This window comes from Molossus molossus, unplaced genomic scaffold (assembly GCF_014108415.1).
Source record: "Molossus molossus isolate mMolMol1 unplaced genomic scaffold, mMolMol1.p scaffold_m16_p_14, whole genome shotgun sequence".
In the NCBI taxonomy this organism is placed as follows: domain Eukaryota; kingdom Metazoa; phylum Chordata; class Mammalia; order Chiroptera; family Molossidae; genus Molossus; species Molossus molossus.
This window is the reverse complement of record NW_023425349.1, coordinates 80,310,676-80,338,200: the sequence shown is the minus strand read 5'-3', so window position 1 is coordinate 80,338,200 and position 27,525 is coordinate 80,310,676. Positions and strand designations below refer to the sequence as shown.

Genomic DNA, 27,525 nt, shown 5'->3' with positions numbered 1-27,525 from the left:
TCTTGTGTTGTTATTTATCAATTCTTGTATTATTTTCAATACGAACAGCTGTAAACCTACTTTTGCCCCACTCTGTATAGTTAGTTATTTTACAATGATCAATCCCTAACTTAATTTTAAATGGAATATAGTAATGTTAATTTAAAAATATTGTTTAATTAATTGTACCATTTTATACAGAAGAAATCCACTAGAATGAGGGGGTGATTCTTTAGGGAGTAGGAGCCCTCAGTTGGTCTTTGCCTCTTGCATGGTGGATGCCTGCTGGGTCTTGCTGAACCTCCACTGGTTTCTGTTTCGGGAAGCACGCAGGTGTGGATAGTAGTCAGGCATGGCTAGTAGCCACTGAACGGAGGTGGACTGCCTTTGTGCTTTGAGGGACTTATTTCCAAGTATTAATACACTCTCCATGTGCATAATGGTCAACACAATCAAATCTCAAATGTTCACATTAAGCAAATAGTAGAGCAAATAGTAGAGCCACACTTGTCGTGTGGAACTGTTCCGAAATTAGTAACCCACTTTAGGAAACCCCATAATTCCATCTAAGTCTTTAATAAATGTAACTACTTTTTAAACATTTTTTATCTTTATTGTTGAAAGTGTTACAGATGCCCCCCCCCCCATTGACCCCTTCCTCCAATGTAACTACTTTTTAAATATCACACAACAGATGCAATTGCTAAATGGTTCTTAAAGGTCCTCAGAGAGAAACTCAAATATCCAAAAATCTCCCAAGAGAAACTAATTCAGTACCACTGGGAGGCAGCATGAATGAGTAGGAAATGCACTGAATTTGGTATCAGAAGACCTGAATTCTACTCTTTCTCTTATGATTAATGGTATCACTTTTGAAAAGCTCTCTTATTTTTCCAAGGCTATGTGTTAAATTCTGTAAAACAGGGAAATTTAATATCAACCCTTCTTATGTTTAACTTTTGACCACACCTAGATTTAAGCTTTGGAAAAAGAAAAATCTTTCAGGTGCCAACCAAGTACATGTCTGGCATTATAACACTTTATAGAGAAGTAAATGAAATATATTTAAAGAATATCTATAAAATTTCCAGAACATAGATTTTTATATGCATTCGATAAGCGGATTTTTTGGGGGGAGCTATTAACAAGTGTCATGGAAGTAAAATTTAAATTAATATCTACCTATGTGAGATGATTTTCTCAAAGTTATTAATATGGCAAGATTGTGCGATGCTTACTGTGTGAGACATAAAAGTCTAGCTGGGCATTTGAGCTGTTTTTAGAGTTGTGATAATAAAGGAGAGGCAAAAGGAAAGAAGGGTGAAATATTTTCGAATAATAATGTTTAAATTGAGTAGTGGCCCCCTTCTGTTTTTTTTAAAGTCTACATATTTCTTCTTTGTGTATATACTTATCATGACACGAATAGCAATTACCATTGATTTTGTTAGGTCAGTTATCCAATTTCTATGAACACTGTGAAATATATAAAGCTTGTGAAACGTTAATTCAATGACTTAATTTGTGAAGTTGGACACAAAACTAATACACTATTTGAGATTTTACAACAGAATTTGCCCAGGAATGCTGATAGACTATTTGTCCTATTTTCTGTTAGTGACTTAGCTGCTAATTATATTATTTTTAAGTTGTTTTCTTCAGGTGAGTTAGTAAAAAAGCAAATGGTAGATATTAAATGCCTCATTGATTTGAATAAAAACTTAAAAGCTCCATTGAAATTATTTTGTGATCTTTTTGATAAAATATGAGGCCTACTAGGATTTGAGACTAGAATAAATTTTGTTGTTTTTCTAAATGTGTTCACTAGTTCATATAAAGAACAGCCTATCTTTACTGGTTGCAAGGATAAGTCAAATATCATTTCCTCCCCAGAATTTTAGTGTCCTTGTCAATATAAACTATGAGTATATTATTTCTAATAATATCAATAAGACTAAAAGCAAACCTAGGGACCTACAAAACTAATTACATATATATATTTTCACAGATATAATAGCACATAGTATCAAATTGTCTATAAATCGATAATCTTTCCCCTTGCAAAAAATCGTTACCAAATTTCAGTGTAACAGAAATATATGCAAACAATCTAAGATTCCTAGCACATTTTAGTTTCTTGGTGTAGCACTAGAGAGTTTTTGAAATGGATTCTAAATTGGACTGCATAAGAGGATTTTGTGTCTTCGTACAATCTCATTCTATTATAATGTAACTGTGGTTAGCTGCAAGAGATCTATCTAGTAGCCAGCATGAAGGGAAATAATTAGCATAAAACCTGCATTGCTCTTGGTGTACCAGGGGAGCCAACACAGTGCCTTGTGATAAATGTTGATTTTGAAGTGGTGAGCTTCATTTGTCAAAGGGAAAGAGCCTTTATCTTCTTAACTATTTTTTTTACCTGACTTTGCCAAAATAGCATATATTTATACATATAATACATTAGATATTATTTTATTATATATTTAATACATGCTACATGTATTATTTTATCATATATTTTATATATGTATAAATACTCTGTATATTATATTCTTATACACTGTACTTTATATATAAACTTATATATATTCGCACACACTGCTAAAAGCAGCCCTTGGTCCTTGTGAAGATATGTCTTTGACCGTGACCTGCTGCTTAAGCATATGATTATAGATCGCAGATTGCTTCTCTTAATCACTTGCCTTCCATTTCATTTGTAGGTAAGTGTTAAAAACCATAGCTTTGGTCTCAATTAGTTACATTTACATCAGTTACTACTCAAATATTTCTTGATGTTCATGCGATGTTCTGTATCATGGGCAGGATAGAATGATGCATATGAATTGGTCCTTGTTCTTAATCTTGTGATCTTGTTATGGAGAGAAGGCAAAGGTAGATGCTAAGCTAACAAGAAACAGAATAAGTCTACCAGCTTATTCAGAAAATTCCCGTGATGTATCTGTACAAAATCATAATACAAGAGTTGTGTCACCAGGCAATTCGGAATAGGGTAAAGTGAGAGTAGCCTAGAATTCATAAAGGGGGAAGAAATTGGCTGAAATGAGTGAAATATAAACGAACAATACATACATAACCTTACTAATAATCAAAGCCATGCTAAAAAATACAGCAGTGACATCGTCTTGCTGATGAGCTGGGACAAAGATACTGGTAATGAAATGGAAATTATATATAATTGAACACATTGCCAACTGGTTCAAAACATCTGGAGCAAAATGTAAATAATTATTTTAAAAATAATCATTACATTATAAATGTTCATAGTTCCTTTTCTAGGAATTTATCCTCAGAAATGCTTTCCTGATTTTTCAATGATATATTATGTATTCACAAATAGAAATACATAGAAATACATTCAGGAATGGTTTCATATCTTTCAGAGGCACTGCATTTATAGTTAAAACCTTTCTATGTGAAGTCAACTGGTGAACAGATAAGCAAAATGAGCTATATTTCTACCTTGGAATAATATTCAGCAATGAAAAAGGATGAAATACTGATACATGCTAAGACATGAATAAAGTCTCAGAAACATTGTGCTGAATGAAAAAGCGAGGCACAAAGGACTGTATATTATATACTTCTATTTATGCCTAAATAAGCAAATCTACAGAATTTGAAAGTAGATTGGTGTCTGCCTGGCACTGGGAATGGGGATGGTGAGTGATGGCAGGTGGGCACAAGTTGTCCTTGGAGATGATGCCACTGCTCAATAATTGGACATGGTGATGGTTGAACAAATTTGTAAATTTACTTAAAGTCACTGAATTATTGGTGTTTACAACTAATTAATTAATTAATTGTCATTTAATTAATTTATCTCATTACAGATGTTTCTCCTTTTTCCCCTATTGACACCCTCTTCCTGAACCTGTGCCCACCCCCCACCATTGTTGTTTATGTCCATTGGTTATGCTTATAGGCATACGTTCTTTGGTTTATCTCTTCCCTCTCCTCCCCACATCCCCCACTTTGAGGTTTGTCAGTCTGAACCCTACTTCTATGTCTCTGGGTCTCTTTTGTTCATAAAATAAGTACATTTAATGGTACATCAATCCTATCTCAAAACAATTATTAAAAATGCCCCAAATTTAAAACAAAACAATTCTCCAAATTCTTCCAGCAAGGTAAACCTCAAGCACAGACCAATAAAATTTTCTGAACATTTAAGGAAGAACAATACTAATTCTATACAATCTTTTTCAGGAAACTGTAGAGGAGAAAACACTTCCCAACTTATCCTATGAGACCAGCATTACTCTGGTACCAACACCAAGCAAAGTTATTATAGAAATAGAAAACCATAAACCAATATGCTTTATGAACATAAATATAAACAGTACTAACAAAACTTTAGCAAATATAAGTCAACAGTATATAAAATGGTAACACATCATGGCCAAGTTGGGTTAATTCTAGAAATGCAATGTTGGTTTAATTAGGAAATTCATCAGAATATTCAGCATATTATTATTATTTTTTTTTATCCTCCCTTGAGGGCATTTTTTCATTTTTTTGTTCAGATAGAGTGGGAGGGAGAGAGAGGAAGAGAGAGAGAGAAGTGAAACATCCGTGTGAAAGGGACACATCGAGTGGCTGCCACCTGCACGACCAACCAGGGCCGGGGACAAACTGCAACCGAGGTACGTGCCCTTAGCGGGAACCGAACTCGGGTCTCTCTGGACCGCAGGCCGATGCTCCAACCGCTGAGCCAAACCGGCCAGGGCTAGTTCAGCATATTTACAGTAAAAACAAAACAAAATTATATGACCATCTTAGTAGATGCCATTAAAAATATTTGATAAAATGCAACATTTATTATTATTGAAAACTCCGAGCCAGTATTCTAGGAGACGAGGGGAACCTCAGCTTGATATAGAACAGCTGCAATAAGGGTATGGCTGACATGATACTTAATGGTCAGAGTTCAAAGGCTTTCCCTCCAGTCTTGGGGAACAAGGCAAGAATGTCTGCTCTCATCACTTCTACTCAACCTCGTAATGAAAATGTTAGCCAATGAAGTAAGCCAAGGAAAAGACTCCAAAAGGCAGACAGATTATAAAGAAGCAAAACTGAACACATATTGAGTGAAAATTTTTAAAACATTTATACATTCCTATAATTATATAGTGATATAATTAAATTTTAAAAAACTTATACAGTGAGTTCTGTGTTACTTGTTTAGGAAAAAAGTAAGTGAATGTTGTAGTTCTTTAAATACTGTCATGGTAAGATCTCTAAGATGTATTGTTAAGGAGAAAAACGTGGTTGTAGAACAATACTTAGTGTATGGTCCGTGGATTTGCTTAGAGCACTAGGATAGGCCTGGGCAATATATTGTCTGTGGGAAGGGGGCAGATATTATCTTGCCTTTGAGAGACTTACAGGCTAATTTGGGAAATAACTTATATGCCACCGAAAGAAACTAAATATAATATAATGAGAATTGGTGTTACATGCACATAAGAAACTAAGTAGAATGTCTCGTCTTTACCCATGAGTGTTGGGAGAAGGACAGGAGAATTTATGTAAGAGGTGTCTCTACCCAATGATCACTCAGCAGATAACTTTTAAAATAATAGACTAATTCAAACTATTCTTCTTTCCTTCTTCACCTTTTTTACCTTTATATCCACTCATCTATCCACTTTCCAAGAAATACATACTGTACTTCCCTATCATACTAATTTTTCTTGTATTGTTATACTCTCTTCTCACTTGGAATAATCATCATATCATCACCAGCATTTGTTGAGAACCTTCTCTGAACAAATGCATCATCCTAAGTACTAGGGATTCACAGTTGCCTACCCATATCCTTATTTATTTATTTAATCTAATTGAAGCTTTTTTTTTCATATGTGATTTTTAATTTTTTTTTTTGGTCATTTTATTTTTCTGAAGACAAAACTAAAACACTCACACCATTAAATCATTTGTTGTTATAGAAATACCTAGTTTACAAAGTGAAACAGCTGCCCTGGCCGGTTTGGCCCAGAGGCTAGAACATTGGCCTGCGGACCAGAGAGACACTGGTTCAGTTCCCACGAAGGGCATGTACCTCGGTTGTAGTTTGTCCCCGGCCTTGGTTGGGGTCGTGTGGGTGGCAGCCAGTCGATGTGTCTCTCTCTCCCTCCCTCTCTCCTACCTGCTCTATCTGAAGATGAATGCAAAAATATCCTCGGATGAGGATTAAAAAAAAAAATCAAAAAACAGCTTCCTGGAGCTCCCTTTCACCCAAAACTTGGACCAAGTAGAGAGCCACATTCACAGGAAGCAAGAGAAGACGCGGGAGACTGAGTCCTGTGTGGGTAAGAGGCAAGAGGATTAAATGGTCAGAGAGCCCAGAAGAGCCCAGAAGAGCCCTGAGAGGATACTTCCTCTCAAATGTCAAATGGGAATTTTTCAAGTACAATGTTATACGTTGTGCACTACTTCCTGTGAGTGTAAAATCTTCAGCAAAATCACACAGGTCTTAGTAGCATCAATGTAGCCGGATCCTGGTAGAGGCTGATAACATTATTATTGTGTCAAAGCTGGGGAAGCCGTATAAAATAGCCAGCTTGTGTGGGTAAGCAGCGGATACTAGCAGATACATGCATCACAGAAGCTCCTCCCTTGGATTTTGTCCATGTGTGTCCTTAACCGTCTCGTCCCTTAACCATGTCTTGGATTCATGCCTTCCAACATAACCCCGTCAAGGAGCTGTTTGCCATGTCCTTAAGCACGGGAGCATGCAGCAGATTATTTTGTGTGCCGGTACATGGCTAATTGATATTTTTCATTGTTTTCCATAAAAACTCATTCTACCTGACTAAATTAGATGAATGGCCCTCTATTGTCCTCACTTTCCTAAAAAACTTTTTGATTGAAAACACTGGATAGCATTCTAGGATATAGTCATATGTTAGTGATCTTATTTTTGTAGCTGCTAAAATTAGGAAGGAAGCATTTATAGTTGGTTCTATATTCAAGAATCTCACAGGGTACTGCATGAACTTTCAATACAATACCTTTGGCAGATAAACTATAATCAGCAATTAAAAATGAAGTATTTTGTCATTTATTACACTTTAGGTATACACAAGATAGATGAAATTAATGTGAAATATGAAAAGAAATAAGGCCTGCATGTTATTTATAGTTGCTTAGCAAAATACTGGGTCTGGGAGGCTGTTGAGAAGAGGTAGATTCCTATTGGATCTTCAGCTTCTGCTCCTGTTTGTCCATTGATAAAAGCACCTACTGTGGATTTTGTAGAGGGATTATGGGAATAAAGCCAAAAGCATTACTATCTGGCACAGAAAAGAAGGTTCGATGATTATGTTAATGTAAAGTTCAAGAGAGGGTTTGCAGTTTGGCAGAGTAGAAATTAATAATTTAAAATTACAGCTTTAGAATATGGATGCTAATCAGGTGTTTTGTCACTAGTAATGATAAAATAAATCATGGAGAAGTTATTTGCCTTTTGGGGGATAATCATCCATCTTTCCATTTAGTTCTGCCTGTCGAAAAAGAAAGAATATAGATGTCAAGTATACTAATTGCTTTATAAGAATAAAGTGCTAATGATTTTAATTAATAATTTATACTAGGGTTTGAATGTTGGAAACAGTATTTAAAAGTAAAATAATCTAGTACTTAACTGGTGAAACAATTCCATATATATCTGCATGTCTTTGTACATTGAGATCCCTCCAACTGAAATAGTATTTTCCAGATTATTTGGGGACATTCCTATGACTCCTATAAAAACTAGCCTAGTATAATATTCTCAATAAACCTTTCCAGACTCTCTGGACAAAGTGTAGTCTCTCTACTTTTGCAAGCTATTGTTGTTATATGCATTTAAAAAAATATATTACTACTTTTGTTCATTGCTCTGTTTATCTTTCCAAAGCTTGTGGACCTTGAGGCTAAAAATTATATCTTACTTGTCACTGTTTATTTTTCTTTTTTTAATACTCTAGAATATATAATCAGTTTCTTATTATAACACTTTTGGAATAAATTGAATGTAATTTTTAGAACACTTTGCTTAAAAGTATATCCCAAACCATTGTTTATACTATTTCCAGTTGGTAAAGGAGATAGCGTTCAATGATGAAAAGTTTAAAGGTTTGGTTTTAAGTCCTGACTCTTCTATGGACTGCTAATTATTGGACCTTCAGCAATCTCTTGATCTCACAAAGTGTTAGCTTTTTAACATTAAATAGGTGTAATAACATATTTCTGCCCTGCACATCCTACATTGAGTTTATGATACTAGAATAGATGAGTGAAAAGAAACTTGTATACCCAGACCTACAGAAATGAAGTCCTTCCTGTATTCAATATATATTTAAAAGCCACTGATAAAATAATCTCAAGTACAATGACATGCATCACTTTTTTACAGGATATGGGGGATTCGAACAGAAAAGCAAAAACACAACCAATCAACTAGAAATTTCTTTCTTTCTACTGGATTTTTATTGCCTTTTTGTAACATAGTTTCAGGTTTACATATCATATGAGTTTTATTTTATAAATTGTGAAACAAGGGTTATGATACAGAGCAGACAGTTGCAGTTTAGAGACCTCGTTATAGATGGATCAGCTGATAACTTTCATGCTGCCATTTACAATTTGGTTGAAGTTTGTTGAGCAACTACGTTGGCTCTGAGTAAGCACAGATTTTTACAGTCTCTTCCAGTTATAGCCAATTTGCATGAACCAATCAGTATTTTACTCCTTTTATTTTAAATAATTGACTACTTCAAATACTTGTGTCCTATATTCTCCTATTTTCTTATTTAATACTTTCTAGATCACTGACAGAGAGAAATTCAAAGAGCCAATAGGTACTGATTTAATGGTACTTTGCTTCTGGGAGATCCACTATTAATGTGCTCTGATGGTATAAGGGGTTATCGCTCTATGCCTAAATCTAGTTTGTTGGAAATAAATTATGTTTTTCGTCTCTGCCCAGCATTCCTATTTGGCCAATGTTACAGAGTCTAATCAGATTTTCTGCCATTCACTTTGCTGTGATGGAGCTTTTTCCTAGGTGGTTTTTACTTAAGTCAGATTCTCACAGCATTTTTATCTTTAATTTGGTTTCATATATCTGGGAGAGACTCCTGGGTAGTTTAGCTTGATTTCTAAAAAGTTTTCCCATTTTTGTAATAGCTTCTCATCTTAATGCTTCTGAGATTCTCTTGGTTATATGTGACATTTTCCAAAGGTGTTTGATAATTTTGTTTTTATTTGGATTCACTTTGAAGTTTTTTTTGTTTTTGTTTTTTCATTTTCGTTCTGACATTACCATTCACTGAAATTGCATTTACCTCGCAATTATTTCTCACAGTGCCTTTCTTATTTAAGCAAACAGCTATGTATCCCCTTTGCCTCTACTGATTTCCATTCAGACCCGCTCAGTAGAGTTCATCTTTTTCTTGCTCATGGATAAAATCGGAGACAGGCCCCATATGTTTTTATTATGAGAAAATAAAATGTTCTGTGATCACTGCTAATCACATAACTAGTCTCATTTCTAAACTATCTTGTTTGTTTCATAAGGAAGTCCTAAACTGCTTTAGTGGTATGTTTTCCCCACCTCAGTTCCAGCTCTGTGCTGGTCACGGTCCTCTGTTTGCCCGAGTTCTTGCTCTTTGTCCTGTTAGTAGGCTGCCTCCGGCTCCTCCCGGCTTGGACCTCAGAAAGGCTGAAGTAGAGGTGAGGTCTGATGTGACTGACATGAGTAACTTTGTATAGCTTCCTCTGGGTTTGGTGGACTCTTCATTCTACCTCAGGGAGGTGTGTTTGACATGAACATTACTCATCAAACATTTCTTTGCGTCCTGAGCACATGGTAGGATTGGACTTTCTGTGGTTAGATGAGACCATATGACCAGTCCTGACTGAGATTTGGGAGCAGAAGTGACAAATGTCCCTGATCGGCTGAGCTGCTGTGACTGTCTCCAGAGATCTTTCTTTTCCTGCTGTCAACAATTTTCGAGATGTAGATCAGCCTGAATCCTCGAAACTTCAAAGAGAAGCCAGCCTCTGTCCATGACTGACCACAGCAACCCTGGTAGATGAAGCAAGAGACAAATCTGTGTGGTTTTAAACTACTAACATCAAGGGATTGTTTGATTCCATAGCATAAGCTAACCTGTCGAAACAAAAAGATATGTGGGTGTCTCAGAGGTGCTTAATGGGACAATTTGGTTACATTTTCTATGACACAGGAAATGCATTTCATCTGCCTGGAAATGTTTCTCCCCTAATTCCTGGAAATCTGGAAATACAGTCCCTCTGTGAGGTTACTCTATCCTGCTATGAATTCTTCTTAGGATTTGAGGTTTCTAAGCAAGCTCTTTCTTCTAAATTGCACAGCTCTGATTTTCCAGAAATTTACATAATTTTGCTTTTTCCAGAGAGATTATAACCAGCACCCCTCTTTCAGTTCCCAACCACAGCCTTTCACTTTCAATTCAGTTTATGAATGGCTTAAACACTACTGAACGGGACAGACTATGCTCGTCATCCTCCAGAACATAACCTATGACACTGGTCTCAGAACAGAGGTTTTCTTAAAGCTTCTTCAGGTGTGAGGGAAGGAGGTGGTGGTGGTATTTGTAGCACATCAACAACTCAAATTTTTTTTCTTCTACCTGGTTTTCAACCTTGTTGATCACCTACCCTGGTTTTTGAGAATTATTTTGCAAGTTCTGCACTGGTGACCTACCACTTCCATTCAAAATGTGGGGGATACCTGTCAGCTACTGTTTGGTTCTTGGCTTTGGGATCCTAACTGAAACCCACATAGAAAGTGTCTCATTTAACACCTTGTTCTAAGAATATTGTGGTGTGTTCCAGAAGATCCATGATTTTCTACCTTTTTCATTTATTTTGTGGCTTACCAATATAAGTGTATATTTTGCTGAACTGACAAAAAAAAATTAGGTATAATTTTGATTCGTTCACACCAAACAGCTTTTGTTGTGTTGGCTGTTGTCATTTTTTAATTTGACAGTCTAAGGGAAAAGAGGTCAGTGCCCCTGGCTAAATAGTCAGGTATTGCATGTTTTAAAAATTCTTGTGGCACACCAGTTGAAAATCACTGCAGAAGAGTATTAGAGCATTGTGTGTGTCATTCAGTATTTTTAAAGCCATTCATAAAGTGAATTAAAAATACACATTTGCCTGCAACTGCAGAGTCATGGCCTCTCTAGAGGAATCGCAAAAATGATTTACAGAAAGCTCTGGCCACTTTGTTGTGAAAATTAGTATGGGGATATTCATAAATAGTGTAAATTTACTCACTGCTCATTAAAGCTGTTGGGTGTTTCTACAAATATTATTAAGTGGACCTTACTGAAGAGATGAAAGCAAAATATATTTATTCTTGCCGTTGTAGGAGGACCTGAATGAAAACCGATGCTGCCGATCACTGCACATTTATTCCAAAAGATTGCTCTGACTAAAACAGCGAATTGATCTTTAAGATTGATTACTTATGTTATAAGTCACATAAACCTGTCTCGAGTTTGGGGAGGAAAAGTCAGTGAAACTCTACAAAAGCATAATGCATATTACACATTTAATGACATTATCTGGTGTTCACTATAAAACTTTACACTTAAGGAAACCATGAGGAAAGACCCTGCCTTTTTCCATGATACAGAACATTAAATCATTTTAGTTAAAAAAAACAGACCTCAAACAAGTAACTATTCTTGTGTATAAGTACCACTATAACTTTGCAAGTAAGTATTATTATTGTTTTATCTATTATTTTGTCTTTTGATTCGCAGCCCTTCATGTGACAAGGATATTATGGCATTACAAAGCTTTAAGCCTCATTGATGAAGGGAAGTAGAAATTTTAATAAAAAATGCTTTGGGGTTGTTACCTCCTGTCTAATTAACAGCTGAAGAGTTTGAGCAGTGTAAGATTTTGGATTGATTAAGAAAATGACATTTTCAGACTGTAGTCCAGGTTGGACTATTGCGTGGCTGATAATTATACAATTTTAAGTTGCTGTTTTCCAAAGAATGCTAGCAATTTAAGCTACAAATTTCCAAGCACCAGATGTTTCTGTGTAATGTTAGTTATTTTGTACAGATGGTTTAATGTCAGAACTGGACACTGCCACCATCTGGTGGCCTTGTAAATTTCCATCACTATAGTTCATAGCCTAAGCTTTGGGCGTGTCTATGAAAAGAGCTTACTTGAGGTTTTATGGACTTGGAGGGTCCAGAGAGACAGAGAGAGAGAGAAAGAGAGGGAGAGAGAGAGATAGATTTGCATTACCAACTGCAACCTAGTATGCCTCGCAGCTCCTGGTAGTGTGTAGAAAAGTGACCTGGGATTTGCACTGTTATACCTGATGAACACATCTATTTGTTTGTCCTAAAATGTTTTCTGTTACTTGTGAATTCTTCCTTCAGTCTTCTCTGCCCTGGCCCAGAAAACCAGGCATTTGTTTTTTGTTATCTAACAAATTTGCCGAATACAACGCATTAGACCTTAGTTACCTGTATACACTTTCATAGCCTTTACATTGCTTTTTAATTAGTTAATTTGGGTTAATCTTTTGTCTCGAATTAGACTGTGAGCTTCTTTAGAGACAAAAACATTATAGATTTCTCTTGCATGCTTAAATTCTAGCATACATAAGAGGATCAGCAATCTTTGTCTAACACCTGGGAAATATTTTCAGAAATAGTTTTGCAAAACGATAGAGGAAAACATGAAGTGTTATGTTAGTTTGAGCATCTTCTACCTTAAAGCCCCACATTGCATAGGTTAAATATAATAGATGGATATGGTTAATATAATGGATAAGATGGAGATCCTATGAAGAAATAACAAGAGTATGTCTTTAGTCTTTAATAAATTTATTTATTCCATGACATTGTAGACACCTCCTTATACTTAAGAAATATAAAAGTAAGTTGCTTATCAGGCAAATAAATATATTTTAGGAACAAGGGAAGGACAGTAGAAAATCAAGTCCTTTATAAAATTAGGAAGTTTTGTGGGTAGAAAGCATAGGTAACTGAATGCTAGATAACAATTTTTTGATTGGAAGGAGTTAGTTGCAAGGTACTTGAAAGTCCCAAGAAGCCAATATAATTTGGTAACTCAATGCCATTTTGGGGGCAGAACTATTGTAAAAAAAAAAAAAAAGAAAGAAAAAGATGGGCCCTGGCCGGTTTGGCTTAGTGGTTGGAGCGTCCGCCTGCGATCCAGAGAGACCCGGGTTCGGTTCCTGCTGAGGGCATGTACCTTGGATGCAGTGTGTCCCCGGCCCTGGTTGGTCGTGCGGGTGGCAGCCACTCGATGTGTCCGTTTCACATTGATGTTTCCCTCTCTCTTTCTTCCTCTCTCTCCCTCCCACTCTATCTGTACAAAATATGGAAAAATGTCCTCGGGTGAGGATAAAAAAAATAAAATGATGGGACCACAATGTATGAAAAGAGATATAAACTATCAATTATTTTCTTCAAACCTTTCCTTACTGAGTTTTCTGGCACATAAAAATCACTCGTATGCATTTATTCTATATTCTTCCAAGGATGAGGGGTAACTAGTACCATGCTAAATGAAGAGAAGTTAACGTATTACACACAGTGCTGACTTAGGGCATTAGAACTTTACCTGAGCATATGTTGCTGCTGAGGCCAGGAGATCTGCAGCATCAGGAGATGCTCCATTTATGTTTTTATGGCAGAATGCTGGAAAGCAACGGGTGTTCTCTCGCATATTTAGCATCTGTGGCTGAATCTGTACAGCAAAGAGAGTGTACAGATCTGATTTAGTTGTTTCGATGGTAACTGAAGTTTAATTGAGCAGAGTTTTTTTTCCCTTTTTGGAAACTTGAAAAATCTTTTAGTCTCTCCCTTAACAAATGTTTCCTAAATAATAAAGAAGTAAAGATAAATAATCATTAGTTAAGTAATTCTGAATTGTTTTATTTTAACAGGGACAATTTTACCTGTGTGCTTTCTCTTAACCTTCTAAGTTACTCGGATCTGGTTGACGAAGTCCAAATGTGAGCACTCAGTAAATAAAGGCTCTGTATAATATATTTAAAAATTATACATGTACTGGAACAATTGAACATCCATAGCTGGAATATGAACCTTGAACTAAGGCTAATAGTTCATGTAAAAATTGACTCAAACTGGATAGCTGACTTCAAACTATATAACTTTTAGAGAAAAACATAGGAGAACATCTTATGTGTTAGGGGTAGGCAAAGAATTTATACACGTGACACCAAAAGTATGATCTATAAGAAAGGAAAATTGGTAAATTGTAACTCTTTAAAATTCAAAATTTTTATCTGCAAAAAAAAGTCTATATGAAGAGGATGAAAAAGAAAGTTAAAGACTAGGAGAAAATATTGACTGGCCATATATTAGACAAAGAACTACTACCTAAAATATATTTTAAACATCTCAAAGGTCAATGATAGAAATATAACAATCCAATTAGAAAACAACCAACAGTTATGAAGAGACATTCCACCAAGTATATACAGATGGCAAAAACATATGAAAAGATGTTGTTCATCATTAGCCATCAGGGATATGAAAATTAAAGTCAATGGGATATTGGTGCACAACTGTCCGACTGTGTGGAATTACATGAAACGCTGACAAGGAGGCAGAGAAATTGGATCGCTCATACTTTGCTGGTGGGAAGGTAAAGTAGTATAGCCACTCTGGAAGGTAGTTTTGCATTTTCTTACAAAATTAAACGTCTCTAATACACCACCCAGAAGTTGCCTTCTTGGGCATTTATCACAGGGAAATGAAAACATGTAATGAGCAGACTGTGGTATTCATACCTTAGAATACAATTCAGTAATAAGAGGGAATAATTTATTACTATATGCAACAATTTATATGCATTTTCTGGAAATTATGATGAAAAAATGGCCAATTCCAAAAGGTTACACGCTGTATGGCTCCATTTATATCATATTTCTGAAATTACAAAATTATAGAAATGGAAAACAGATTAGTGGTGGCCAGGTTTGGGCTGGGGGTGGAGGTGAGTATGGTTTTCAAAAGGCAACAGACATTCCCTGTGGTGTGGGAGCGGTTCTGTGTGTGGAGTAGAGTGGTAGAAATCACTCATGGTATAAAATGGTATAGAACTAAACACACAAACTCACAGGTAAGTAGAAGTAATACTGGGGACATTTGCAGAGTACTAGTGCATTGTTTCAATGTCAATATCCTGGTAATGATACTGTAATATAGTTTAGCTAGATGTTACCATGGAGGAAATCTGGGTAAAGGATATACAGAACTGCTCAGGAGATATTTGAAGTTTCAGAGAGGATACTCCCATCCTAATCTTCTGTCACAAAACCTCTTAGGGACTTCCTGCTACATTGTCATCAGAGCACATTTGGTGTGGAGGAAGTATGGGTTGGCATCATTTGACCTTCATTCTTTGGAGAGTGTGGAGACTGTTGACTGATCTTTCCATGCAAACGTCAAAGACCAAAGTCTAGCTGCAGTTGTCTGGGATATTAGAGCAAAGAGAGAAAGTTGCATTGCAAGTAGGTCCCACTTTTTCCACCGAGAATGGGGAGAAGATCCTGCTTCTGATGGACTACAGAGGGTAGGATACCAAGTGTGTCAATGCCGGAGTAAGTCTAGATGCAGCGGACCATGGCAGGGAGGGAGCCCACACCAGGGAGGGAGCCCACACCAGTAAGCATTGCAGGGGCAGGGCCTCAGACACTCCAGATGGGTTGTGCAGGCAAGTGGACCTCAGAGTCCCAGAGAAGCTGTTCCTGAAAGGAAGAGCTAATATTTGGGAAATCTTCTAGGTCATTATTGGATTTGAGCTTTGTAATCTTTTCCTTTTTGCTGACCTGAACTTCTCTCCAATTTAAGAGAGGACAGAGACAACACAGTGAGAGGCAAAGGAAGAGTGGAAGAACAAGGCAGAGAAAGTAGTAGAGGTGTGACCCTCCCCCTCACCTCCCCACTCCAACCCAGTCCTGTCCAGTTTTTCAAGCCTGAGACAGGCGTGAATTAGGGGGAAGCAGCACCTTTAAACTGAATTATAAAATCAAGTTTTGTACATAAACACTAGACTGGTCATTAATGTACCTCAAAGGTACCAGAAATCTTTGCAATTGGCCTCAGGTATTTTCTAAGGACAGAAAAGAGAAATAAAATTGAGGAGATTTGTAAGACAATGACAATAGAACAAACTTTTTTCTTTATACTCTACTGAATCTAGCCTGTTCAATAATGTGTGTGTGTGTGTGTGTGTGTGTGTGTGTAAAATAAAATAATAATAGTAATAATAGTTATGTCTGGATGATATTATTTCAGCTATTTTGTATTTATTTAATCATTTGTATATTTTCTAATTGTTCTACAGTGAGAACATTTTACCTTTATAATTAGAAAAGCGTTATTTTAAAAATATAATGTCAAAAGCATTTTGGATACCAATTCCAGTGGCATATAACTATGACCCTACATCTCACATATTTTAAGTATATGGATACTTTACTCTTTGGCCAGACTTCCTGGATTTGAGTAATCTATATCTGGGAATAATAGCTAAGAGTAATTTTTTCATCTATAATTGAAGGTTTAAGTAGATGATTCCTAATGTGTTTTTTTCCAACCCCACCCTTCCTCCATCCATTTCCGAATGATAACTTACCCCTTATCCTCAGATGCGCTGCTTTAGGTACTGAGATTATGACGGAGAGTAAGAGTCCCTGTCCTCAAACAGCTCATTGCACCAGATGCGATACGAGAGGTTTACTGTGTAGTCGGTGCCACACGGGGGTGTGTCCAGGGTGTTGCAGAATCAGAGGAACAGCCAGATAGAAGGGGTTTCTTGAAGCTTTTCTCAGCTTGTAAGATGGAGAAAATCAAACAGCATCAAATAGAAATGTCTGACCTCTGCTTCACTGAATTGAGACAAATTACTAATATATAGTGTCTATAATATTCAGCAAAAAGACATTTATGAACTGATATATCACCAACAAGCTGTTCTTTCTCTAGCAGCTTGAGAAAAATAAGTTAATAATATTTCATTAGAAAAATATTTTTTTCGGTGCAAAAAAAAAAATCAGTTGTTTTTCTATATTAAATATATTACATTTTGGGACCAACATTACTTCTGTAGAAATGAATCTACATTTTAATAAAAGAGATTTTTGAAAAAAAGATAATGTGAAGAATACAAATGCAGTTTTTAGGTTTTCAAAATTGATTCCTTTTGTAGAATACTTTTAGAACACTACATCATTTATTCTACAAGCTATCTTCAAATTTCCCTTAATATTTATTAACAGGTCAAAAGGATTTTTGAAACCTTAGAACCAGCCCCAAAACCATGTATACATTAATTGGGTGAAAATATGATAAGGACATCTAGTTCCAGTAATTAAACTGAAACCCTATAGCAGAATTCACATTACAAATACATTTGAGAACCCCAATATAAATGCTGCTGGTGCGCTATATAACACTGAAACTCCAGTTGGGTAGAGGCTGGACAGTGCCGGTAACTTCATCATTGATAGTAGATTGGTAATTAGGTCAATAAAAGTGATCAGTTTCCTATCTCACAGACACCGTAGGCTATTTTACATTAATGTTGATTCTACTTTAGTGGGGGAGTCAAGTTAGTTGGAAAGAGTAATATAATCCTGGGTTTGAAGGTGAACTTGATGGTAAGATAATTTGGGAAAATCTATAGAAAACAGATGTGATAGTGTTCATAAAAAAGATTGTCCCCAACATCATTTTAAGTCAACATTATTTACTGCCACCATTTAATCTTGCTCAGCTTTCTGTCCCTGGCCAAGCACAGTGTCTGAGTGCTTCAAAGTGTTGAAAAGTACTCATTAGTAGAACATGCATGATAATTGCATTATCGTGCTGATTTCTGAGACCTGCCATCTTGACTCTGGGGTTAACTCACAGAGAAATTAGGCAGTGAAGCATCCCGGAATGTTGCATTTGTGTTCTAAGCAGCTCAAGCAGCTTTGAGACCCTGACGGTGACCTGCCAGATGGAAAACACTGAGAATAATAGTGATAATTAGCACTGGAATCAACAAAGCCAAGTTGAAAGTGAGCAAGAATGGTTTTTTTAAGATCATTACTACCAAAAACCAACCAAAACAACAGATAAAGGTGTCATAATAAAAACATTTTGACTAAAATTGAATGAGAAGCTGAAAATATAGATCAGGTTTCTTTTCAGTTATAATTAATTTGGAAATGAAATGTATGAATAACATAGTTTTGAATAACTTTTGGATAACATTAGAAATTCTTAAGCTACACAGCCTTCAAATTTCGTTTCTGTATACCAAAGTCATAGCAACAATGTGTTTAAATGTATCTAACATATTGAATACACATATTTTAAGAACAATATTAATGTTATATTCTGTTTTTTACTTGTTTATTGAGGGTCTTGCTTAAATTATATCAGATGTTTTGACTCATGACTCTGAGACTCTTAGACAATGGACTTTGAGTATTTGCAATGGTGTCAGATGTGTGGTATCTCTTTTTTTTCTCAAAATGGACTAATGGATTTTTATGCATTTGATGTTTACAATTATTTAGAGCCATTCGTTTTGATTTTCAAATTGTTTCAAGTTAGCGCTCAATAAATATTAGCTACTTTCTGTTTTATAGATCATGTAACAACTTCTTCCCCTTGATGTTGACCTTCTCTTTTGTCTCTTTGTTCATCTAAGACCAATAAACCTCTGTGACTTGTACTTAATTTTATTCCTATACCTATTTAGAAAATAACAAAACTATTAACAATAGAGACAATGCCATATCAATTAGCACACATTTTTTAAATACTTGAAAATATATTTGCAGTTTTTTGTTTTTTTTTTATTTTTTTTTATTTTTTATTTATACAAGTGCATATGTACCTTTAATATACTAAGGTATGCAAATAATTAAATGCTGGTCATAAAATGTCAACACATTGCTGTGAACATTAGTTTGTTTTTTCCTTGTCAATGAAGCTGGAAAATTCCCAGAAATTTTCTTCATTTCTATTGTAGTTAGTGCCTGCAAAATCTGTAAATATAATCATAATTAATTAATTATTTATTTGGAATAATTTTTTATTGTTGAAAGTATTACAGATGTCCTCCTTTTTTCCCCATTGACTCCCTCCTTCCTGCTCCCACCCCCCTCCTGCCTTCCCCAGCCTAGTATCCTGGTCCATCTGTTGTGCATATATGCATATAAGTTCTTTGGTTTATCTCTTCCCTCCCCTCACACCCCCCATCCCTCTGAGGTTTGTCAGTCTGTTCCCTACTTCCATGACACTGGATCTCTGTTAGCTCGAAAGCTTATTTTGTTCATTATGTTCCACAGATATTTGCAATTTTTAAATTATGATACTTTTTAATAATTAATATAAAATATTAATATAGAAAATTTGAACATAGACAAATATAATTATTTAAAACACAACTTTTTATGTTATAGGTTCCTTGTTGATTGACTTAAACAGGTCTTGGTTTTTTTGTTGCGTTTGGATTATGTGAGATTAGCATAAATTTGCCTCATTACTATGTTAATTTATCTAGCAGCACTTTTTACTAATTTTAATCATATGACCTAAAAAGAGTCATTTTTATTAATAAATGGAAATAAATGATACTATTTTTTACACTATTTTAAAAATATGTTAGGTTTATTGAGCCATAAGAATGTTTTGGGATGCACATTAGTGTTGAGCTATTGAGTAGGAATGGGTAAAAACAAGTCAGTTTACTCAAATTTTGTTATAATTAGCTTTTCCAGTATTTCATAGTAATTACTAGCAATTAAAATATGTTTAATTATTATAATTAAATATGTTACGCACTTTATTCTAGTTAGATTGTTCATCTGTCTGATGACTTTTTAATCTATTGCTTGTGGTAACAATCACTAGAGTCTGGGTTAACACTGTGCTTTGACAAAGAAAAAGATTTTTAAAGATTCAATTTTAATGTACTCTTAAACTATAAACTTCACAATGAGACAAATAAAATTTAATGCTCTATTCAAAAAATTGAAATTATATTTTCCATTTTCAGACTATATTAGATATGCAGAATACTAAATTCACATAGCCGATTAGGTAGGATTCATGTATACATATACATATATATGTGTGTGTGTGTGTGTGTGTGTGTATGTATATCTACACACATATGTACACATACACCAGGCTTTTTATTTCTACATAAAATAGAGTTCATGTGTTTTCTAGTTATAGCACCGAATAGAATGCAAAATTATAGTTTGAACTTTTTTTTTATTACATTAACATTGGCAAATGCTAAAGAACATCTAAGTTTCATCATATTTTTAATTTGTAAATTTAGAGATTTCTATGAATTGGGTAAAAACGGGATTAAAAGAATTAATAACAAGGTGAACAGTCCAGAGAATTGAATCTGTACAGTACTCTTAGAGGTTAAAGCACTATAAAAACAAAAGATTCTAGATTTTGATGCTAAGTTAAATTGTATTCTCATTTTCTTAAAATCAGACGCAATGGGAAAAGAGGATTCTCTACACAGGAATTTGATCTGTAAGTGTCTTTGTGCAATTCTCTAGCACAGTGAGGCATACCTATGCATTCATTTTTAAAGACGTAATTAAAAATTCAGTTGGCTTATATGCAGTGCTTTATGCAAGTGGATTGATTGTGAAAGGACATTTGGTGGCCAGGCGGTGGTCGAGCAGGAAGAGCACTGGACGTGGAAGTGGGAGACCGTGGTTCGGGTTCCTGCTCTGCTTCCTCGCTAGCTTTGCAAGTCTGTGCAAGAAATTCAGCTCGTTAAAGCTCCCAGGGAGATACAATGATCTGTCTGCCTATAATTGAAATTTGTATGTGTATATAAAACTAAACGAAGGAGTCTATGTGAAAACCCTTCAAAATAGTAAAGTGCAATTTTATTATCATTATACATAATAATAGGCAATTTTTATTGTCTTCCTATGTGCCAAGTGTTATGCTGTGTGCCTTATCTCATTTAATTCTCTAAACAGCTATGTTCTGTAGGGATTGTTAATATCCCTATATAATAAATGAGAAAACTGACATTGTCCAGAAAATGGTGCATTTAGGTAGTAGGCTTTAGCATATGATTTTACTTTGATCTTATTGCTTATACTGAGATATCTTAGAAATTGTGTTAACCAAACTAATTATGAAATATGTCAGTGTCTAATGCAGTTCTTTTCAGTCACTTTAGAAGTATTAGTCTGATGGCTAATTATTCAAAACAACAGCAAATCTCTGAATTTCTCTCTTGTTTTGGGGCGTTATTTTCATCTCAATTAAAAATGTTGACCTCCAATAGACAGCTAGGTATTTCTCCAGCAAAATGAGTTTATTCAGGAACAACCAAGAATTGCAGTTGAGCACTTTAGTCTAATGGCGAATGAAGGGCAAATAAAGAGAAACAAAGGAGAGGAACATACTTTTGTGGATTTAGGAAGGGCTGTTTTAAAGGACGAGTTTATTGGAGGAAACTTAAAAGTTCAAAGAATAGTGACTTCTCATTGGCTGAGCAGTTCCGGGACTTGGAAGAATCTGTTTTTCCTCCTGACTAGATGGTAAAATAGTATGACTTGCTGTCTGAGATTCAAGGTAGGTTTCTTCCTGTTGGGGTCAGTAGTGTGTGTTGAGTGACAAGCGACAAGTGGATGAGAGTTCTCTCTTCTTGCATCCTGATTCCATTTAAATGACATTACAGTTTATTCATTTTCACAGTATATTAGTTATAAATTTTCAAGTTTGGCAGGGATGGGGACAAGCCTTCATTCTAAATATGTGACCCTAGTCCTGGCCAGTTTGGCTTAGCAGTTAAAGCATCAACCCGTGGACCAAAGGGTCCAGAATTGATTCCAGTCAAGGGCACCTGTCTGGGTTGTATATTCAATCCCCAGTCCGCTTGGGGTCATGCAGGAGGCAACCAATAAAATGTCTCTCTCACATTGATGTTTCTCTCTCTCTCTCTCTCTCTCCCCCCCCACCTCTCCCTCTCCCTCTCCCTCTCCCTCTCCCTCCCTCCATTACACTTTATTAAAAAAAAAAATCAATGGAAAAATGTCCTCGGGTGAGGATTAATAACAACAACAACAAATAAAATAAAATAAAAAAGCAACCACCTCTTTAAAAAATAAAATAAAATAAATATGTGAGTGACCCTAACCATACAGATGCCTTTTTGGATCACTCAAGCCAATAAAATAGAAATCCCATATCCTTGGCTCTGTGTGTGTGTGTGTGTGTGTGTGTGTATGTGTGTGTGTGTGTGTGTGTCAGAATTTGAAGCACCGTTTGGTGAATTGCACATTAAAGAAAAAACAGATATGGATTTATATAGCTCATTGCTGACTTAAATTGAATTGCTAAAAATAGCAAGAATTAACTTCTCAATTTTCATAGGTTTTGTTATGGTCTGAGATGGTTCATATAGGGGTTCTGAAAAACCATTTAGTTCAAGTCCTTAATATTATAAATGAGGCCCTGGCCGGTTTGGCTTAGCGGTTAGAGCGTTGGCCTGCGGTCCTTAGAGACCCAGGTTCGGTTCCCGCTAAGGGCACGTACCTCGGTTGCAGTTTGTCCCCGGCCCTGGTTGGGTCGTGCGGGTGGCAGCCACTCGATGTGTCCCTTTCATGTCGATGTTTCTCTCTCTCTCTCCCTGTCTCTCTCCCTTCCACTCTATCTGAACAAAAAAATGGAAAAATGTCCTCGGGTGAGGATAAATATATATATATATAAATAAATAAGGATAATGGAATTTGAGAAGTAAGTAACTTCTATAAAGTCAAATGAGACTTTATTGGCAGAACCTGGTTGTATAAAGCGGAGGAAAAAGGAAATGATTGACCTGTCTGGAAAATTTGGCTTGTGCTAAAGAAATAGGACATGCACACTGCTCATATTTTTTAAAGTTCCCCAGATACCGTATGGCATTTGGCATTAAGATAGTCACATATAATGGTCATTTTTAAAAATTAATTTCAACAAAACCAGCTACTTTTGAGATGTGGCATGTGTGTATCACTTTTGAATGCACTGTTGACGATCTCCTTTGATACTGTGCTGTTTGGAAATGCTGCAAATCATTATTTATTTGGGAGTCATGAGGCAGCAAGTGAGAAAACTGAAGTTTTACCAACTCCCCCTGCATTGCAAGGCACCATTTGTAAAATGTGAATACCATTGTCCAAATTCAACAGAGAGAGTATAGCCTAGCCTGGTTGCTCATTTGGTTGAGTGTTGTCCCATACACCAGAAAGGTTTTCGGTTCGATTCTGGGTTGGAGTGTGTATGGGAGGTAAATGATTGATGTTTCTCTCATTAGTAAAAAATATCCTCCGGTGAGAATTAAAACAAAAAATGAAGAGATTACATAAAAGCACTTTGCGTAGTATAAATTGATTTTCTTCTAAATTTTTATGGAGGTTAGCTATGTGATCTTGGCAGGTTATTATTTCACTTCTCTAAGCACTAATTTCCTCTTCCCCATGTCATGGGGTTATTTTGAGTATAATTGAAATAATGCATTTAAAGTATATAATGGACACACAACAGTGCCTGGTATATAATAGGCATATGTGGTAGACTGAGTGTAGGAATGGCCCCAGATTTTCATTTTTCAATATGACTTTGCAATGCTTCCTATCAAGAGGTGGAACCTATTACCTGCCCCTTGATACTTGCTTTGTTTCATAGCATGCTATTCTGAGAGGTGCTGTTTCTGACCAAAGTTTCTAAAAGCCTAATATGCTCGGTTCCCTTTCTTGAATGCCTATTGCCATTATCCAAATGTGCCTGGAGATATCGTGGAGGAAAATGAGACACCCCATGGAGCAAAGCCTAGTCATCCACCACCTGATCCATTGCCCATTTACCAGATGTATGAATGAGCCCAATGGAGATCAATGGGAATTCCCAGCTGATTCTGTCTAGACTCATTAAATAAATCAGTTGTTGGTTTAAACCACTCTGTTTTGGGATGCTTTGTGACATAGGAAGAACTAACTGATAATGCCCCCCCCCAAAAAAAAGTAAGCATTAATATTGTCATTAGGATTTCTATATGTCATCAACTACATGATAATGATTCTTTACATTCGAGAACATGTATTTTGGCTTGCATATCAGGTCTTTTTTCAAGCTCATGAATCCACACATCCCCAGAATAGAACAAAACAAAATGGAAGAAATAACTAGAGCAATTCATGTTGTGTAAAAGTATGTAAACAATAAATGTATGTGGTTTAAGGTAATGGGTAATTCATTCAGCCACATAACCGTTCCCAGACATATCTATGTATTTTAAGATTGTCCCATACTTTAGTCATTAACTTGAATAATGGTGCTTGGAAGCAAAATTACCCTCCCCTCCACTCTCTCCCTCCCTGCCCCCAGTAGAGCGTGGATTTAAAGTGCTTTAAAGTACATCTACTTGGCAACTTTAGTAAAGACATTAAGCAAGATTTTTAGCATGACCTTGGGAACATATTAAGTGAGACTCCCTTAGAATTCATATAAAAATATTTCTTCTAGTTTCCAGAACCCAAATTTCTTTGTGTCTTTTCTTTAGTATGAACGTTGAGCCAGTTGCAAATGTAGCTGGTCACCTCACAGTTTGAGGAAATTCCGCAGTTGCTTCAACATAAAAGGGAAATAACATGTTGAGCTTTCCTTGTTAAAACTTGGCATTTAAACAGTGTTTTTCACTGCTGAGCACTGTTAAGTAAAGATATTTACGTATGAAAGTATATACTTATCCAATGACTTTCTCATCCCTGCACCTCACGTTGTGGTACTTTATATAAGAGCATGTTCTTTCACTGCAATCTTCTTATTAAATCTACTTTATTTTCAAGAAGCTCTAAAGATAAAAAGCACTCCGGATGTTAAATATGATTTAAATATTATATTAAGTGCTTCCTAAGTGTTCATTTGAAGGTAGCAGGAAAGGGAGACAGGTAGGCAGTGTGGAAGCTGAGATCAACTTAATGGCAGTCTTAAATTTTTGCAGTGCTGCCCTGTGTAGAATTGCAGAGAGCCATTCTCTGTAGCCATTAGGGACTTCACAAGAGTAGAACATGAAGAAGCGGCCTTAAGTAACAACAGAATGAATCCAGGAATATGTAATCTATTTGTTCAATATAAATGAAACACATATTTATTGAGGGCCTATTGTGTAAGGCCCCATTCTAAGTGCTCAGGATAGAGGAGTGAATAGGCAGAAGTCTCTGAAGTCATTCTGGTAAATGTCCCCTCTCATTCAGAGACTGACTTGGAAATGCAACCCCAGATGTACTTCTGTTTTGGTTCCTGGACCTTTTCCTTATGGAGCTACAAATGCAGATGGAGGTGTTGTGGATATTGCCGGTGATGCTGTGGAATGGTATTGGCTGCATCGGGCTGCCTACGGGAGGCCCCAGGTTGTTTCAACTCACAGCCTCAGTTTTTCTTCATGGGAAGGATGACTAGAGAAATGTTTAGACACAGTTCTTTCGCTCTAAAAACTTTTTTATAAACTTTTTTTATTCGGTGAAGTATTTCTTTGGGTAAATAATTTTGTAGCTTATTCAAACAAGATTTCTTGGTCCTGGGCTATGGCAATTCATTTCTTGATGATATATATGCATTTTTAGTTTGCTTCCACTGAAAATAGAAAATTTATTGCCTCCTGGCATTCTGATTCCTATTTCATCATTTGTAAATTTACATTCCTATTTCATTTATTTTTTGGGGGCTAATATGGGCATATTTCACATTCTTGGTTATTGTTTGTCATTTCCTAGTAACATTTTCTATTTTCTTTTGCCCACATGCAGGTTTTGCTCAAATTTCTCTTGTGGACTTATTAGTTTATTTATCCTAAGTAGGTGTCACGTTTCATTAATTGAAATGTGAATAGTTCTAGTTTCATATTTCAGTATGATTGGAGCACCTGCTACTGTTGGTGGATTTTTCTTTTAAGGAGTTTAATCTAACTCCTTAAAATGAGTGATTAAAAAATGTAAAATCTATCTTTTTCTTTTCTGGCAAATATGAAATGCTATGGATTGGTCTTCTGAAGACACTTGCCAATAACCATAGATAATTGGCTCACAGACTACATTACCTGAAAAAGAGAGAAACAAAGAAAGAAAGAAAAGGAAGGAAGAAAAAAAGGAGGAAAGAAAGAAAAGAAGGAAATAGAGAAAAATGAAATTAAAATGTATTTCTTTGCTTGGCTAATAGGTGGGATGTTTGAAACAAAGGAGATTAATCTATTGACCCATATTTGATTCCCATGCTGGCTTTGCCATACACAGAGGTCACTGGTTAGCATTCCTCCCTGTTAAGAGAGCCTGAGAACTGCTGAATTTATTGTCAGTCATCCTGGGAAGAGTCACTAGTCATAACTGTAGTGTTTACTTTCCTAGCTGGGCCTCCCTTTCAAATTTAAATTTTCCTTTTCTACTGTTGGCACTCCAGCCGGTTTCTGAGTTTGCATTTGCTGTTAATTCTGTATGGGCCCTGTGTGAAACCTGCTTCTGGTCAGTGACCTGCCATCCCCGGGACTTGGATCCTGCATCCTGTTTACTTCCAGACACATTTCTGCCTATGAGGCCTTCTCTTCTGACTGGTTGTTCAGGCTTATCTCTGACAAAACAAGGTGTGTTCTTGCAAAGTTATGTTGCCTGTGATGTTTTTAAGTGGCATCCTTTTAAATGCAGTGGGTAGTTTTCATTTAACAGCTGCTGGTAATGAGGTGTTTTATAAAATACCTTTTCACAAGGCAAATTATAACCCTTACCCCCAAATTCATCTCTTTGTTTCTTCTTCTTGTATTTTACACTAAAAGTCCTTGAGACTAGACACATTTAGTACCCCTTTGTATGACCACAAAGGCTGTGTACTAGACAGTCCCAGGGGTTGTTACTCACAGAGACACTCATAGTGTCAACAGCCACATTGAAAACTGTGTGGAGTGTGGCATTTCAAAATATGTTTTATCTGTTCTTCATCCTGAATTTAATACAGTCATCATTTGTTAATTTGTCTCTTTTCTTTTGGATACCTATGGTGATATTAATATAAAGACACCCCCCCCCCCCCCAGAGGAATAAAGAGTAGGCCGGCACTAGGGTTGTTTTGCCTGGGTGTGTGGCATGTCACCTTGGTGAGCTTTAAAAGCTCCTGGCCCTGTCAATAAGACCATCACCTTGTTTTGTTTGATCATTTTCTGCTGTATCCGTTTCTTTAAACTTCAGATCACTTTTTCTTTCTATTCCTCTTTCTAGTTCTTACTAAACTTAACAAACTCTCTCTACTTGTCTTCTGGTTCTTGTGGTGTCATGGCATCTCAGAACATGGAAGTGTCTGAGATTTATAATTTTTATATGACTTTCCAAGCAATAAGTCATCAGGTGAGAAACTGCTAAAAGATTTTATTTATTTAATCCACACCTGAGGCTATTTT

At 35.9% G+C, this 27,525-nt stretch overlaps 1 pseudogene; it reads right to left on the bottom strand.

Annotated features, from left to right (window-relative positions):
• LOC118629347 overlaps positions 1-27,525 on the bottom strand; it is a 47,378-nt pseudogene that overhangs the window by 5,403 nt on the left and 14,450 nt on the right.